Source organism: Rutilus rutilus (genome assembly GCF_951802725.1).
Source record: "Rutilus rutilus genome assembly, chromosome: 11".
In the NCBI taxonomy this organism is placed as follows: domain Eukaryota; kingdom Metazoa; phylum Chordata; class Actinopteri; order Cypriniformes; family Leuciscidae; genus Rutilus; species Rutilus rutilus.
Genome location: NC_140216.1, coordinates 19,821,953 through 19,839,990, shown reverse-complemented (window position 1 = coordinate 19,839,990; position 18,038 = coordinate 19,821,953).

The window sequence follows — 18,038 nt, the reverse complement described above, 5'->3', positions numbered from 1 at the left end:
AAAAAGTATGTTTTTTGCCCTTTTAGCTCATTTATCATGGAAATGTGGTGAATTTTTTTTTTTACCTTTTAAACTGTGACACCTCCACTGATGGCCCGATCTCCATAAAAGTTTGCACGCTTCTTTAGAATAATATGGCGCATGTGCTCAGCTAATTTGGTGAAGTGCTGCTCTTTTTTCCCCCATTTTTCAGTCATTTAAATGTCATTTTGCATAGGATAATACAGAGGCCTTCTCACCTTTATGACAGTTAAAGCGCCCCACCAATGGCCCGACGTCCGTGAAAGTTTCCAAGCTTCTTTAGGATCACGTGACGCATGCGCATGCCCGATTTTGTGAGGTTGTATGCAAATCAGACAGCAAGATGGCCGCTTTCAGCCATTTCATGGGATTTGCCATAGAAATGCATCATTTTGACACCCTTTTAACAGTTATAGCGCCACCAAGTGGCCAGTCGCCACGTCCTTTTTCACGCGACCACAGAATGAGCTCGTACATACGCGTGCTGAGTTTGGTGCAAAAATCGCGTTCCGTTCACGAGTTATAGCCAATTAAGCAAAATGGGCTCCTCCCACTTCAAACGTTTTGGCGGCCCTTAGGGACCGTGAGCCCAAATTTTCACTTTTTTTTGATAATTATTGACATTCGGACTCCAGAGAATCTTGCTGCACTGGTTTGGTTCCGGTCGGGCCAAAAACCTAGGACTAGTTCGCGAAAGTAGGTTTTGTGAAAAACCCCAAATACCCGAAAATTTTCCCAGGGTGACGAGCAAATCCGAGGCATGCACCTGGTCCGCCTCGAGCCAAGGAATCCAACGATATAAGACACTTGAGCCTACGCCTCACGGTTGATGAGTTATGAGCCGTTTCGTACTTTTGACCGCTGTAGCGCCCCCGTCAGGCCGATCGGGGCGGGCCTTGGTGACGCTGTAGGCGGTGTGAGTACTATCAGCCCCCAAAGTTTCAAGTCTCTACGACTTACGGTTTGGTCTGCCCGATCAGTTTTATGTCTGAATGTTGCATCATGGGAAAATTAACAATAACAATAGGGTTTCAGCACTTCGTGCTTGAACCCCTAATAAGTGGCTAAAAAAGGGCCACAAAAAGGCCTCTAAAAAAAAAACTATAGGGTCTAGGCACTTGCCGCTTGCGCTGCTGCGTTCCAAAAACTTTATCAAGCCTTTTAACGTGTGCCTCGGAGAGGAAAAAGTATGTTTTTTGCCCTTTTAGCTCATTTATCATGGAAATGTGGTGAATTTTTTTTTTTACCTTTTAAACTGTGACACCTCCACTGATGGCCCGATCTCCATAAAAGTTTGCACGCTTCTTTAGAATAATATGGCGCATGTGCTCAGCTAATTTGGTGAAGTGCTGCTCTTTTTTCCCCCATTTTTCAGTCATTTAAATGTCATTTTGCATAGGATAATACAGAGGCCTTCTCACCTTTATGACAGTTAAAGCGCCCCACCAATGGCCCGACGTCCGTGAAAGTTTCCAAGCTTCTTTAGGATCACGTGACGCATGCGCATGCCCGATTTTGTGAGGTTGTATGCAAATCAGACAGCAAGATGGCCGCTTTCAGCCATTTCATGGGATTTGCCATAGAAATGCATCATTTTGACACCCTTTTAACAGTTATAGCGCCACCAAGTGGCCAGTCGCCACGTCCTTTTTCACGCGACCACAGAATGAGCTCGTACATACGCGTGCTGAGTTTGGTGCAAAAATCGCGTTCCGTTCACGAGTTATAGCCAATTAAGCAAAATGGGCTCCTCCCACTTCAAACGTTTTGGCGGCCCTTAGGGACCGTGAGCCCAAATTTTCACTTTTTTTTGATAATTATTGACATTCGGACTCCAGAGAATCTTGCTGCACTGGTTTGGTTCCGGTCGGGCCAAAAACCTAGGACTAGTTCGCGAAAGTAGGTTTTGTGAAAAACCCCAAATACCCGAAAATTTTCCCAGGGTGACGAGCAAATCCGAGGCATGCACCTGGTCCGCCTCGAGCCAAGGAATCCAACGATATAAGACACTTGAGCCTACGCCTCACGGTTGATGAGTTATGAGCCGTTTCGTACTTTTGACCGCTGTAGCGCCCCCGTCAGGCCGATCGGGGCGGGCCTTGGTGACGCTGTAGGCGGTGTGAGTACTATCAGCCCCCAAAGTTTCAAGTCTCTACGACTTACGGTTTGGTCTGCCCGATCAGTTTTATGTCTGAATGTTGCATCATGGGAAAATTAACAATAACAATAGGGTTTCAGCACTTCGTGCTTGAACCCCTAATAAGTGGCTAAAAAAGGGCCACAAAAAGGCCTCTAAAAAAAAAACTATAGGGTCTAGGCACTTGCCGCTTGCGCTGCTGCGTTCCAAAAACTTTATCAAGCCTTTTAACGTGTGCCTCGGAGAGGAAAAAGTATGTTTTTTGCCCTTTTAGCTCATTTATCATGGAAATGTGGTGAATTTTTTTTTTTACCTTTTAAACTGTGACACCTCCACTGATGGCCCGATCTCCATAAAAGTTTGCACGCTTCTTTAGAATAATATGGCGCATGTGCTCAGCTAATTTGGTGAAGTGCTGCTCTTTTTTCCCCCATTTTTCAGTCATTTAAATGTCATTTTGCATAGGATAATACAGAGGCCTTCTCACCTTTATGACAGTTAAAGCGCCCCACCAATGGCCCGACGTCCGTGAAAGTTTCCAAGCTTCTTTAGGATCACGTGACGCATGCGCATGCCCGATTTTGTGAGGTTGTATGCAAATCAGACAGCAAGATGGCCGCTTTCAGCCATTTCATGGGATTTGCCATAGAAATGCATCATTTTGACACCCTTTTAACAGTTATAGCGCCACCAAGTGGCCAGTCGCCACGTCCTTTTTCACGCGACCACAGAATGAGCTCGTACATACGCGTGCTGAGTTTGGTGCAAAAATCGCGTTCCGTTCACGAGTTATAGCCAATTAAGCAAAATGGGCTCCTCCCACTTCAAACGTTTTGGCGGCCCTTAGGGACCGTGAGCCCAAATTTTCACTTTTTTTTGATAATTATTGACATTCGGACTCCAGAGAATCTTGCTGCACTGGTTTGGTTCCGGTCGGGCCAAAAACCTAGGACTAGTTCGCGAAAGTAGGTTTTGTGAAAAACCCCAAATACCCGAAAATTTTCCCAGGGTGACGAGCAAATCCGAGGCATGCACCTGGTCCGCCTCGAGCCAAGGAATCCAACGATATAAGACACTTGAGCCTACGCCTCACGGTTGATGAGTTATGAGCCGTTTCGTACTTTTGACCGCTGTAGCGCCCCCGTCAGGCCGATCGGGGCGGGCCTTGGTGACGCTGTAGGCGGTGTGAGTACTATCAGCCCCCAAAGTTTCAAGTCTCTACGACTTACGGTTTGGTCTGCCCGATCAGTTTTATGTCTGAATGTTGCATCATGGGAAAATTAACAATAACAATAGGGTTTCAGCACTTCGTGCTTGAACCCCTAATAAGTGGCTAAAAAAGGGCCACAAAAAGGCCTCTAAAAAAAAAACTATAGGGTCTAGGCACTTGCCGCTTGCGCTGCTGCGTTCCAAAAACTTTATCAAGCCTTTTAACGTGTGCCTCGGAGAGGAAAAAGTATGTTTTTTGCCCTTTTAGCTCATTTATCATGGAAATGTGGTGAATTTTTTTTTTTACCTTTTAAACTGTGACACCTCCACTGATGGCCCGATCTCCATAAAAGTTTGCACGCTTCTTTAGAATAATATGGCGCATGTGCTCAGCTAATTTGGTGAAGTGCTGCTCTTTTTTCCCCCATTTTTCAGTCATTTAAATGTCATTTTGCATAGGATAATACAGAGGCCTTCTCACCTTTATGACAGTTAAAGCGCCCCACCAATGGCCCGACGTCCGTGAAAGTTTCCAAGCTTCTTTAGGATCACGTGACGCATGCGCATGCCCGATTTTGTGAGGTTGTATGCAAATCAGACAGCAAGATGGCCGCTTTCAGCCATTTCATGGGATTTGCCATAGAAATGCATCATTTTGACACCCTTTTAACAGTTATAGCGCCACCAAGTGGCCAGTCGCCACGTCCTTTTTCACGCGACCACAGAATGAGCTCGTACATACGCGTGCTGAGTTTGGTGCAAAAATCGCGTTCCGTTCACGAGTTATAGCCAATTAAGCAAAATGGGCTCCTCCCACTTCAAACGTTTTGGCGGCCCTTAGGGACCGTGAGCCCAAATTTTCACTTTTTTTTGATAATTATTGACATTCGGACTCCAGAGAATCTTGCTGCACTGGTTTGGTTCCGGTCGGGCCAAAAACCTAGGACTAGTTCGCGAAAGTAGGTTTTGTGAAAAACCCCAAATACCCGAAAATTTTCCCAGGGTGACGAGCAAATCCGAGGCATGCACCTGGTCCGCCTCGAGCCAAGGAATCCAACGATATAAGACACTTGAGCCTACGCCTCACGGTTGATGAGTTATGAGCCGTTTCGTACTTTTGACCGCTGTAGCGCCCCCGTCAGGCCGATCGGGGCGGGCCTTGGTGACGCTGTAGGCGGTGTGAGTACTATCAGCCCCCAAAGTTTCAAGTCTCTACGACTTACGGTTTGGTCTGCCCGATCAGTTTTATGTCTGAATGTTGCATCATGGGAAAATTAACAATAACAATAGGGTTTCAGCACTTCGTGCTTGAACCCCTAATAAGTGGCTAAAAAAGGGCCACAAAAAGGCCTCTAAAAAAAAAACTATAGGGTCTAGGCACTTGCCGCTTGCGCTGCTGCGTTCCAAAAACTTTATCAAGCCTTTTAACGTGTGCCTCGGAGAGGAAAAAGTATGTTTTTTGCCCTTTTAGCTCATTTATCATGGAAATGTGGTGAATTTTTTTTTTTACCTTTTAAACTGTGACACCTCCACTGATGGCCCGATCTCCATAAAAGTTTGCACGCTTCTTTAGAATAATATGGCGCATGTGCTCAGCTAATTTGGTGAAGTGCTGCTCTTTTTTCCCCCATTTTTCAGTCATTTAAATGTCATTTTGCATAGGATAATACAGAGGCCTTCTCACCTTTATGACAGTTAAAGCGCCCCACCAATGGCCCGACGTCCGTGAAAGTTTCCAAGCTTCTTTAGGATCACGTGACGCATGCGCATGCCCGATTTTGTGAGGTTGTATGCAAATCAGACAGCAAGATGGCCGCTTTCAGCCATTTCATGGGATTTGCCATAGAAATGCATCATTTTGACACCCTTTTAACAGTTATAGCGCCACCAAGTGGCCAGTCGCCACGTCCTTTTTCACGCGACCACAGAATGAGCTCGTACATACGCGTGCTGAGTTTGGTGCAAAAATCGCGTTCCGTTCACGAGTTATAGCCAATTAAGCAAAATGGGCTCCTCCCACTTCAAACGTTTTGGCGGCCCTTAGGGACCGTGAGCCCAAATTTTCACTTTTTTTTGATAATTATTGACATTCGGACTCCAGAGAATCTTGCTGCACTGGTTTGGTTCCGGTCGGGCCAAAAACCTAGGACTAGTTCGCGAAAGTAGGTTTTGTGAAAAACCCCAAATACCCGAAAATTTTCCCAGGGTGACGAGCAAATCCGAGGCATGCACCTGGTCCGCCTCGAGCCAAGGAATCCAACGATATAAGACACTTGAGCCTACGCCTCACGGTTGATGAGTTATGAGCCGTTTCGTACTTTTGACCGCTGTAGCGCCCCCGTCAGGCCGATCGGGGCGGGCCTTGGTGACGCTGTAGGCGGTGTGAGTACTATCAGCCCCCAAAGTTTCAAGTCTCTACGACTTACGGTTTGGTCTGCCCGATCAGTTTTATGTCTGAATGTTGCATCATGGGAAAATTAACAATAACAATAGGGTTTCAGCACTTCGTGCTTGAACCCCTAATAAGTGGCTAAAAAAGGGCCACAAAAAGGCCTCTAAAAAAAAAACTATAGGGTCTAGGCACTTGCCGCTTGCGCTGCTGCGTTCCAAAAACTTTATCAAGCCTTTTAACGTGTGCCTCGGAGAGGAAAAAGTATGTTTTTTGCCCTTTTAGCTCATTTATCATGGAAATGTGGTGAATTTTTTTTTTTACCTTTTAAACTGTGACACCTCCACTGATGGCCCGATCTCCATAAAAGTTTGCACGCTTCTTTAGAATAATATGGCGCATGTGCTCAGCTAATTTGGTGAAGTGCTGCTCTTTTTTCCCCCATTTTTCAGTCATTTAAATGTCATTTTGCATAGGATAATACAGAGGCCTTCTCACCTTTATGACAGTTAAAGCGCCCCACCAATGGCCCGACGTCCGTGAAAGTTTCCAAGCTTCTTTAGGATCACGTGACGCATGCGCATGCCCGATTTTGTGAGGTTGTATGCAAATCAGACAGCAAGATGGCCGCTTTCAGCCATTTCATGGGATTTGCCATAGAAATGCATCATTTTGACACCCTTTTAACAGTTATAGCGCCACCAAGTGGCCAGTCGCCACGTCCTTTTTCACGCGACCACAGAATGAGCTCGTACATACGCGTGCTGAGTTTGGTGCAAAAATCGCGTTCCGTTCACGAGTTATAGCCAATTAAGCAAAATGGGCTCCTCCCACTTCAAACGTTTTGGCGGCCCTTAGGGACCGTGAGCCCAAATTTTCACTTTTTTTTGATAATTATTGACATTCGGACTCCAGAGAATCTTGCTGCACTGGTTTGGTTCCGGTCGGGCCAAAAACCTAGGACTAGTTCGCGAAAGTAGGTTTTGTGAAAAACCCCAAATACCCGAAAATTTTCCCAGGGTGACGAGCAAATCCGAGGCATGCACCTGGTCCGCCTCGAGCCAAGGAATCCAACGATATAAGACACTTGAGCCTACGCCTCACGGTTGATGAGTTATGAGCCGTTTCGTACTTTTGACCGCTGTAGCGCCCCCGTCAGGCCGATCGGGGCGGGCCTTGGTGACGCTGTAGGCGGTGTGAGTACTATCAGCCCCCAAAGTTTCAAGTCTCTACGACTTACGGTTTGGTCTGCCCGATCAGTTTTATGTCTGAATGTTGCATCATGGGAAAATTAACAATAACAATAGGGTTTCAGCACTTCGTGCTTGAACCCCTAATAAGTGGCTAAAAAAGGGCCACAAAAAGGCCTCTAAAAAAAAAACTATAGGGTCTAGGCACTTGCCGCTTGCGCTGCTGCGTTCCAAAAACTTTATCAAGCCTTTTAACGTGTGCCTCGGAGAGGAAAAAGTATGTTTTTTGCCCTTTTAGCTCATTTATCATGGAAATGTGGTGAATTTTTTTTTTTACCTTTTAAACTGTGACACCTCCACTGATGGCCCGATCTCCATAAAAGTTTGCACGCTTCTTTAGAATAATATGGCGCATGTGCTCAGCTAATTTGGTGAAGTGCTGCTCTTTTTTCCCCCATTTTTCAGTCATTTAAATGTCATTTTGCATAGGATAATACAGAGGCCTTCTCACCTTTATGACAGTTAAAGCGCCCCACCAATGGCCCGACGTCCGTGAAAGTTTCCAAGCTTCTTTAGGATCACGTGACGCATGCGCATGCCCGATTTTGTGAGGTTGTATGCAAATCAGACAGCAAGATGGCCGCTTTCAGCCATTTCATGGGATTTGCCATAGAAATGCATCATTTTGACACCCTTTTAACAGTTATAGCGCCACCAAGTGGCCAGTCGCCACGTCCTTTTTCACGCGACCACAGAATGAGCTCGTACATACGCGTGCTGAGTTTGGTGCAAAAATCGCGTTCCGTTCACGAGTTATAGCCAATTAAGCAAAATGGGCTCCTCCCACTTCAAACGTTTTGGCGGCCCTTAGGGACCGTGAGCCCAAATTTTCACTTTTTTTTGATAATTATTGACATTCGGACTCCAGAGAATCTTGCTGCACTGGTTTGGTTCCGGTCGGGCCAAAAACCTAGGACTAGTTCGCGAAAGTAGGTTTTGTGAAAAACCCCAAATACCCGAAAATTTTCCCAGGGTGACGAGCAAATCCGAGGCATGCACCTGGTCCGCCTCGAGCCAAGGAATCCAACGATATAAGACACTTGAGCCTACGCCTCACGGTTGATGAGTTATGAGCCGTTTCGTACTTTTGACCGCTGTAGCGCCCCCGTCAGGCCGATCGGGGCGGGCCTTGGTGACGCTGTAGGCGGTGTGAGTACTATCAGCCCCCAAAGTTTCAAGTCTCTACGACTTACGGTTTGGTCTGCCCGATCAGTTTTATGTCTGAATGTTGCATCATGGGAAAATTAACAATAACAATAGGGTTTCAGCACTTCGTGCTTGAACCCCTAATAAGTGGCTAAAAAAGGGCCACAAAAAGGCCTCTAAAAAAAAAACTATAGGGTCTAGGCACTTGCCGCTTGCGCTGCTGCGTTCCAAAAACTTTATCAAGCCTTTTAACGTGTGCCTCGGAGAGGAAAAAGTATGTTTTTTGCCCTTTTAGCTCATTTATCATGGAAATGTGGTGAATTTTTTTTTTTACCTTTTAAACTGTGACACCTCCACTGATGGCCCGATCTCCATAAAAGTTTGCACGCTTCTTTAGAATAATATGGCGCATGTGCTCAGCTAATTTGGTGAAGTGCTGCTCTTTTTTCCCCCATTTTTCAGTCATTTAAATGTCATTTTGCATAGGATAATACAGAGGCCTTCTCACCTTTATGACAGTTAAAGCGCCCCACCAATGGCCCGACGTCCGTGAAAGTTTCCAAGCTTCTTTAGGATCACGTGACGCATGCGCATGCCCGATTTTGTGAGGTTGTATGCAAATCAGACAGCAAGATGGCCGCTTTCAGCCATTTCATGGGATTTGCCATAGAAATGCATCATTTTGACACCCTTTTAACAGTTATAGCGCCACCAAGTGGCCAGTCGCCACGTCCTTTTTCACGCGACCACAGAATGAGCTCGTACATACGCGTGCTGAGTTTGGTGCAAAAATCGCGTTCCGTTCACGAGTTATAGCCAATTAAGCAAAATGGGCTCCTCCCACTTCAAACGTTTTGGCGGCCCTTAGGGACCGTGAGCCCAAATTTTCACTTTTTTTTGATAATTATTGACATTCGGACTCCAGAGAATCTTGCTGCACTGGTTTGGTTCCGGTCGGGCCAAAAACCTAGGACTAGTTCGCGAAAGTAGGTTTTGTGAAAAACCCCAAATACCCGAAAATTTTCCCAGGGTGACGAGCAAATCCGAGGCATGCACCTGGTCCGCCTCGAGCCAAGGAATCCAACGATATAAGACACTTGAGCCTACGCCTCACGGTTGATGAGTTATGAGCCGTTTCGTACTTTTGACCGCTGTAGCGCCCCCGTCAGGCCGATCGGGGCGGGCCTTGGTGACGCTGTAGGCGGTGTGAGTACTATCAGCCCCCAAAGTTTCAAGTCTCTACGACTTACGGTTTGGTCTGCCCGATCAGTTTTATGTCTGAATGTTGCATCATGGGAAAATTAACAATAACAATAGGGTTTCAGCACTTCGTGCTTGAACCCCTAATAAGTGGCTAAAAAAGGGCCACAAAAAGGCCTCTAAAAAAAAAACTATAGGGTCTAGGCACTTGCCGCTTGCGCTGCTGCGTTCCAAAAACTTTATCAAGCCTTTTAACGTGTGCCTCGGAGAGGAAAAAGTATGTTTTTTGCCCTTTTAGCTCATTTATCATGGAAATGTGGTGAATTTTTTTTTTTACCTTTTAAACTGTGACACCTCCACTGATGGCCCGATCTCCATAAAAGTTTGCACGCTTCTTTAGAATAATATGGCGCATGTGCTCAGCTAATTTGGTGAAGTGCTGCTCTTTTTTCCCCCATTTTTCAGTCATTTAAATGTCATTTTGCATAGGATAATACAGAGGCCTTCTCACCTTTATGACAGTTAAAGCGCCCCACCAATGGCCCGACGTCCGTGAAAGTTTCCAAGCTTCTTTAGGATCACGTGACGCATGCGCATGCCCGATTTTGTGAGGTTGTATGCAAATCAGACAGCAAGATGGCCGCTTTCAGCCATTTCATGGGATTTGCCATAGAAATGCATCATTTTGACACCCTTTTAACAGTTATAGCGCCACCAAGTGGCCAGTCGCCACGTCCTTTTTCACGCGACCACAGAATGAGCTCGTACATACGCGTGCTGAGTTTGGTGCAAAAATCGCGTTCCGTTCACGAGTTATAGCCAATTAAGCAAAATGGGCTCCTCCCACTTCAAACGTTTTGGCGGCCCTTAGGGACCGTGAGCCCAAATTTTCACTTTTTTTTGATAATTATTGACATTCGGACTCCAGAGAATCTTGCTGCACTGGTTTGGTTCCGGTCGGGCCAAAAACCTAGGACTAGTTCGCGAAAGTAGGTTTTGTGAAAAACCCCAAATACCCGAAAATTTTCCCAGGGTGACGAGCAAATCCGAGGCATGCACCTGGTCCGCCTCGAGCCAAGGAATCCAACGATATAAGACACTTGAGCCTACGCCTCACGGTTGATGAGTTATGAGCCGTTTCGTACTTTTGACCGCTGTAGCGCCCCCGTCAGGCCGATCGGGGCGGGCCTTGGTGACGCTGTAGGCGGTGTGAGTACTATCAGCCCCCAAAGTTTCAAGTCTCTACGACTTACGGTTTGGTCTGCCCGATCAGTTTTATGTCTGAATGTTGCATCATGGGAAAATTAACAATAACAATAGGGTTTCAGCACTTCGTGCTTGAACCCCTAATAAGTGGCTAAAAAAGGGCCACAAAAAGGCCTCTAAAAAAAAAACTATAGGGTCTAGGCACTTGCCGCTTGCGCTGCTGCGTTCCAAAAACTTTATCAAGCCTTTTAACGTGTGCCTCGGAGAGGAAAAAGTATGTTTTTTGCCCTTTTAGCTCATTTATCATGGAAATGTGGTGAATTTTTTTTTTTACCTTTTAAACTGTGACACCTCCACTGATGGCCCGATCTCCATAAAAGTTTGCACGCTTCTTTAGAATAATATGGCGCATGTGCTCAGCTAATTTGGTGAAGTGCTGCTCTTTTTTCCCCCATTTTTCAGTCATTTAAATGTCATTTTGCATAGGATAATACAGAGGCCTTCTCACCTTTATGACAGTTAAAGCGCCCCACCAATGGCCCGACGTCCGTGAAAGTTTCCAAGCTTCTTTAGGATCACGTGACGCATGCGCATGCCCGATTTTGTGAGGTTGTATGCAAATCAGACAGCAAGATGGCCGCTTTCAGCCATTTCATGGGATTTGCCATAGAAATGCATCATTTTGACACCCTTTTAACAGTTATAGCGCCACCAAGTGGCCAGTCGCCACGTCCTTTTTCACGCGACCACAGAATGAGCTCGTACATACGCGTGCTGAGTTTGGTGCAAAAATCGCGTTCCGTTCACGAGTTATAGCCAATTAAGCAAAATGGGCTCCTCCCACTTCAAACGTTTTGGCGGCCCTTAGGGACCGTGAGCCCAAATTTTCACTTTTTTTTGATAATTATTGACATTCGGACTCCAGAGAATCTTGCTGCACTGGTTTGGTTCCGGTCGGGCCAAAAACCTAGGACTAGTTCGCGAAAGTAGGTTTTGTGAAAAACCCCAAATACCCGAAAATTTTCCCAGGGTGACGAGCAAATCCGAGGCATGCACCTGGTCCGCCTCGAGCCAAGGAATCCAACGATATAAGACACTTGAGCCTACGCCTCACGGTTGATGAGTTATGAGCCGTTTCGTACTTTTGACCGCTGTAGCGCCCCCGTCAGGCCGATCGGGGCGGGCCTTGGTGACGCTGTAGGCGGTGTGAGTACTATCAGCCCCCAAAGTTTCAAGTCTCTACGACTTACGGTTTGGTCTGCCCGATCAGTTTTATGTCTGAATGTTGCATCATGGGAAAATTAACAATAACAATAGGGTTTCAGCACTTCGTGCTTGAACCCCTAATAAGTGGCTAAAAAAGGGCCACAAAAAGGCCTCTAAAAAAAAAACTATAGGGTCTAGGCACTTGCCGCTTGCGCTGCTGCGTTCCAAAAACTTTATCAAGCCTTTTAACGTGTGCCTCGGAGAGGAAAAAGTATGTTTTTTGCCCTTTTAGCTCATTTATCATGGAAATGTGGTGAATTTTTTTTTTTACCTTTTAAACTGTGACACCTCCACTGATGGCCCGATCTCCATAAAAGTTTGCACGCTTCTTTAGAATAATATGGCGCATGTGCTCAGCTAATTTGGTGAAGTGCTGCTCTTTTTTCCCCCATTTTTCAGTCATTTAAATGTCATTTTGCATAGGATAATACAGAGGCCTTCTCACCTTTATGACAGTTAAAGCGCCCCACCAATGGCCCGACGTCCGTGAAAGTTTCCAAGCTTCTTTAGGATCACGTGACGCATGCGCATGCCCGATTTTGTGAGGTTGTATGCAAATCAGACAGCAAGATGGCCGCTTTCAGCCATTTCATGGGATTTGCCATAGAAATGCATCATTTTGACACCCTTTTAACAGTTATAGCGCCACCAAGTGGCCAGTCGCCACGTCCTTTTTCACGCGACCACAGAATGAGCTCGTACATACGCGTGCTGAGTTTGGTGCAAAAATCGCGTTCCGTTCACGAGTTATAGCCAATTAAGCAAAATGGGCTCCTCCCACTTCAAACGTTTTGGCGGCCCTTAGGGACCGTGAGCCCAAATTTTCACTTTTTTTTGATAATTATTGACATTCGGACTCCAGAGAATCTTGCTGCACTGGTTTGGTTCCGGTCGGGCCAAAAACCTAGGACTAGTTCGCGAAAGTAGGTTTTGTGAAAAACCCCAAATACCCGAAAATTTTCCCAGGGTGACGAGCAAATCCGAGGCATGCACCTGGTCCGCCTCGAGCCAAGGAATCCAACGATATAAGACACTTGAGCCTACGCCTCACGGTTGATGAGTTATGAGCCGTTTCGTACTTTTGACCGCTGTAGCGCCCCCGTCAGGCCGATCGGGGCGGGCCTTGGTGACGCTGTAGGCGGTGTGAGTACTATCAGCCCCCAAAGTTTCAAGTCTCTACGACTTACGGTTTGGTCTGCCCGATCAGTTTTATGTCTGAATGTTGCATCATGGGAAAATTAACAATAACAATAGGGTTTCAGCACTTCGTGCTTGAACCCCTAATTAAAGCTGCAAGCAGCATTTAGCGGGGTTCAAGCATTTAGGGTCTTTAAGCACATAAGGCAGTTTAGTGAGTTGTCTGAGTTTTTGTTTAGGATTTACAGGCTTTTGAGTGTTTTTTGCCATACTCATTTTCTAAATGATCCTGTTATGGCTACCCAATGGGTAAAGTTAAAGTTTTTTATATAATTAATAATCTAGAGCTTCCAGAGAATTGTACTGCACTGGTATATTTCCGATCGGGCGAAAAACCTAGGACTAGTTCGCAAAAGTAGGTTTTTAACATAATCGCAAGTATTTAATGAACAAATTGATTGACAGCAGTAGTTCTTGAGGCAAAGTTGTTCAGTATGAGGAGATCTATCAAATGATATGCATCACGTGATTACATAGCCGTAAAACCTTTTAGCGTCAACTAGTGGCTGATTTTTCAAAATTCTTACAGACCTCTAGGGCCACGAGTCGAACATGCCCACCGAGTTTCGTTCTGATCGGCCTCCGTTAAGAGCAAACTAACAGCTTTGAATTAAAATGGTGAGTTTATCCTGTTGTAAACATCAACCATGCCTGTTGACAGTTCTCTTTTGTGGGAAGGGAATGAAAAGTTCTCAAATCCACAGCACAGCCTCAGACATAACATTTATATCCATGATCTGCCATTTTCACTATTGTCCTTGCTTGCTTCTTCACAATACCTGCAGATCTTCTGATGATTCGGCTGTGCAGGTCCACATTAACACTGCCTGGCCTAGAACATGGACTGGAAAATGCAAATTTGGGGGGTATAAATATTAATGATCCTGACTCCAACGTCACAGTCGGTGTTATGGTGGGATTCACTCATTTTTCAGCGGTCTTTTGCAAACAGGAGATTTACACATGAAGGAGGAAACAATGGTGTTTGAGGCTCACGGTATGTCAGTTCCATGTCCAGAACTCTTATCATTCAACTATGCCAAGATAAATACAGTTTTCAATTGTATGGCACCTTTAAAATAGATGATTAGTAATATAATGCTTACTTGGAGTCTGAAATGGCTTTAACAAAAGAAGAAAAATATTCTTAGATTTCTCTTCATTCTAATCATGTACAAATGAAGTAGCACAGTAAGATTACATTTATTTGAATGCATTAGTGAGTGTGTGATTGTGCAGCGTGTCAATACTAAAAGTGAAGGTGTAGTTGATATCTTTGGTGATAATATCTGTAGTAATCATAAAAAAACAATTAAGAAATAAAGAATTAAAATTACAAATAATATTCTATTAAGATATGAGTTACAATAACATGATTTGCAATAGTAATAATATCAATAATATATGCACAATACACACAGATTAGACTATCAGGTCTGTGTTTTACAAAAACATTAGTATTGCAGCCAATGTGAGTCTGTGGGATTTATAAACAGACAAAATATGATTTGAAATGTTATTTTAATGATTTTATTAAGTTTAAATAATATTTCAAATGGAAAAAAATGAAAAATAATATTTTAGTGAGCAGAATGAACCAATGAGTGTTCTTCATCTGGTGGTTAAAATGTAAATGAAAACAATAATACTTAAACAATAATACTTAATACACTAACCATGCTTGAACACACACATGCACACACATTTTGTTGTAGATGGAGATATTTAAAATAAAAGATAGGTAACAAAATGATAATTGCAAATCTCCTCTGTATAACACCATTTTCAGATTTCAAATTAATCACTGAGAGGCAGAATTGTTCAAACTGAGAGCTCAGTAAAAATGAAGTGATAAACTTTGACAAAACATGACTGTGTTATAATAGGTGATTTTCATGCAAGTAATTTGATATAGTCCAAAAACTAATGCAAAAGCACAGATGAAAATATTTTATTAAGTAGAATGTCCTGCAGAGGGCAGTAGAAGACCACTAATTGACTCACTTTCATTTGAAAGACTTTTTTATCCACCAGTAAAACAAAGCAGTTTCTCCATGTTCTTTCCATTAAGCATGCTTACACAGACAGACACACACACAAACACAAACACATCCACACACACACACACAAAGACAAATATGTTTTCAATGTTTTTAGGATGTGATATTGTGAAAATATCTTCATCTCCTCATCTTGAACAACTTTGCCTCAAGAATCACTAATGTCAATCAAACCGTTCATAATCATAATAAAAAAATAAAATATATACAAATATCATAATAAAACAAAAAACATCATAATAAAAAAGATTGCTTCTTAAAGCATTTGTTTATTTCCCAATACTGAAGCGAATTAAAAGATCATGCGCAATCCTGCTGCTCCCTCTAGTGGACAACAGTGGTATTATAGCTTACATTTTACAGTTGAAGTGTTTGAATGAATGAATGGGAATTTGTTTTTTTACTTATATCTCAGGAACCAAAAGGCGAAAAATTCTGAAACTCAGAGCATAGATAGTGCTTGAGGAGCCCTGTTGAATGAGACCATCAAGGTGTTTTTGGGCGATTGGGGCTGGGAGTTATGACTGTTATAAGGCATATCTGTTCGGGCTATTATCTCTGGAATGCCCAGGGCAGATAACACCACATTTGAATCGAAGCTAGCCAAGGACGTGCCCTTTCCAACGAGCTCTTACACAATGTTCGGGGTGGTCTGGGTCGGGAGTAATGGCCGTTCAAAATCGGGGGTCCCGCGGGCTGGCGATGCGCGGGGGGCGCGCTCCCGAGGCCCGCGACGACACGTTTCGATCAAGAGCCCGGAGAGGTCCTCACCATCAAAATTTGAGCGCGCAACGACTTTCCGTTTTCGAGTTATGAATGAATTTGTATTCGGGGGCGTGGCTTAAATGCCGTTATACTTTCGTTTCATTTCATTCACTTACTTTCGTCCATTTCCATATCTCAGTGTAACACAATTGTCAATAGTAATACTCAATAGATGAGTTTTGACAAAATGTGATTGTAAATGTTAAAATAATGATTTTATAAAGTCTAAATATGAATTTTATAACAATATTAGGGAGTAGTATGATGAAATGACAGCAGGGGGCAGTAAAATACCACTTATTGGCTTAATATGTCATTATATTCATATAAAATCACCTTTTGAAGAAGTTAAACTTTTTTTCTGATAATTATTGATCTAGAGAGTTCAGAGAATTGTGCTGAACTGGTTTTGAACATTATGATATGAACATTATACGATAATAGATAGAAGACACCATTTACAGCAAATACAGGCAATTTACCATAGGAAATATATGGTTTTAAAGCGTTTTAACAGTTATAGCGCCAACTATGGTCCGATCTCCATAAAATTTTCCATGCTTCTTTAGCAGGTTATGACACATATGCTCATCAATTTTTGTGAAGTTCTGAGTTTTCGTTTAGGATTTATAGTTATAACTATATAGTTATAGTTTAGCAGTTTTCTGCACTAAAGCAAACCAGTTTTTCCATGTTAACTCAATCATGCATGCTTACACACACACACACACACACACACACACACACACACACACACACACACGAAGACAAATGTTGTTGTTGTTTTTTCAATGCTATTGGGATATGTCATAATGAAAATATATTTGAATGGTCTATAAACATTTCACAAAATCTTTGTTAGCTATTAATCAGAAGATTCAGAATTTATTCAGAAACCTAAGACTACACAAACACATTATGTTGTAGATACAGACATTTGAAATATATGATGTGATAAAACTGTCAATACTAATACTTTAACGGACGGATTTTGACTAAATGTAATTGTAAATGTTAAAATAGTGATTTTATCAATTTTAAACAGCAGGGGGCAGTAAAATACAACTTATTGGCTTAATATGCCATTATATTCATATAATTTTCACCTTTTTAACTGTTATAGAGGCAAATTTTGTCCGATCGGTCTGAAAATTTTCATGCATGTTCAGAGTGATATTTCACTGGCTTTTTAAGAAGGTCTGAGTCATTCATTAAAGAGATATAGGCTTTCGGGGACACTTGGTAAAGGCTACATTTTGAAGTGAACCTATTATAACTATCCAAATGAAGTAGTTCAACTTTTTCTGACAATTATTGACCTAGTGAGTCCAGAGAATTGTATTGCACTAGTTTTGAACATTATGATATGAAAATTATATGATCAGAGATGGAAAAGACCATTTACAGCCAATACAGGCAGTTTACCATAGGGAATATATGGTTTTAAAGCTTTTTAACAGTTATAGCGCCACCTTTGGTCCAATCTCCATAAAATGTTGCATGCTTGTTAATGATGTCATGTTACATATGCTCACCAACTTTTGTGAAGTTCTGAGTTTTCATTTAGGATTTATAGGCTTTTTAGTGTATTTTGCCACGCCCATTTTATAAATGACCCTATTACAGCCATACAAATGCAAAAGTTCAACTTTTTTTTTGATAATTATTGATCTAGAGAGTCCAGAGAATTGTCCTAGACTGGTCTGGTTCCGATCGGGCGAAAAACCAGGGACTAGTTCGCAAAAGTAGGTTTTTAACATATTCATGAATATTTAATGAACGGTTTGATTGACAGCAATGTTTCTAGAGGCAAAGTTGTTCAAGATGAGCAGATCTATCAAATGATATGCATTTTGTGACGATAAGTGTAACACCACGTGATTACAGAGCCATAAAACTCGTTAGCGCCAACTAGTGGCCGATTTCTTTCAAAATTCTTACAGACCTTTAGGGCCATGAGTCGAACATGCCCATCGAGTTTCGTTCCGATCGGCCTCCGTTAACCTTGTCTAATAGGTGCTCAAACTTCATTGGCTGATGGCGGCCATGTTTTTTTAGATACACTAATGTCCTCATAGATATACATGGCACCTTGGACCAAGACACTGCATACCAATTTTCAAGTCAATCGGACTAACGGTCAGGTGGTTATAGCCCATTTTATGTTTTTTTCATGTTATAGCGCCACCATG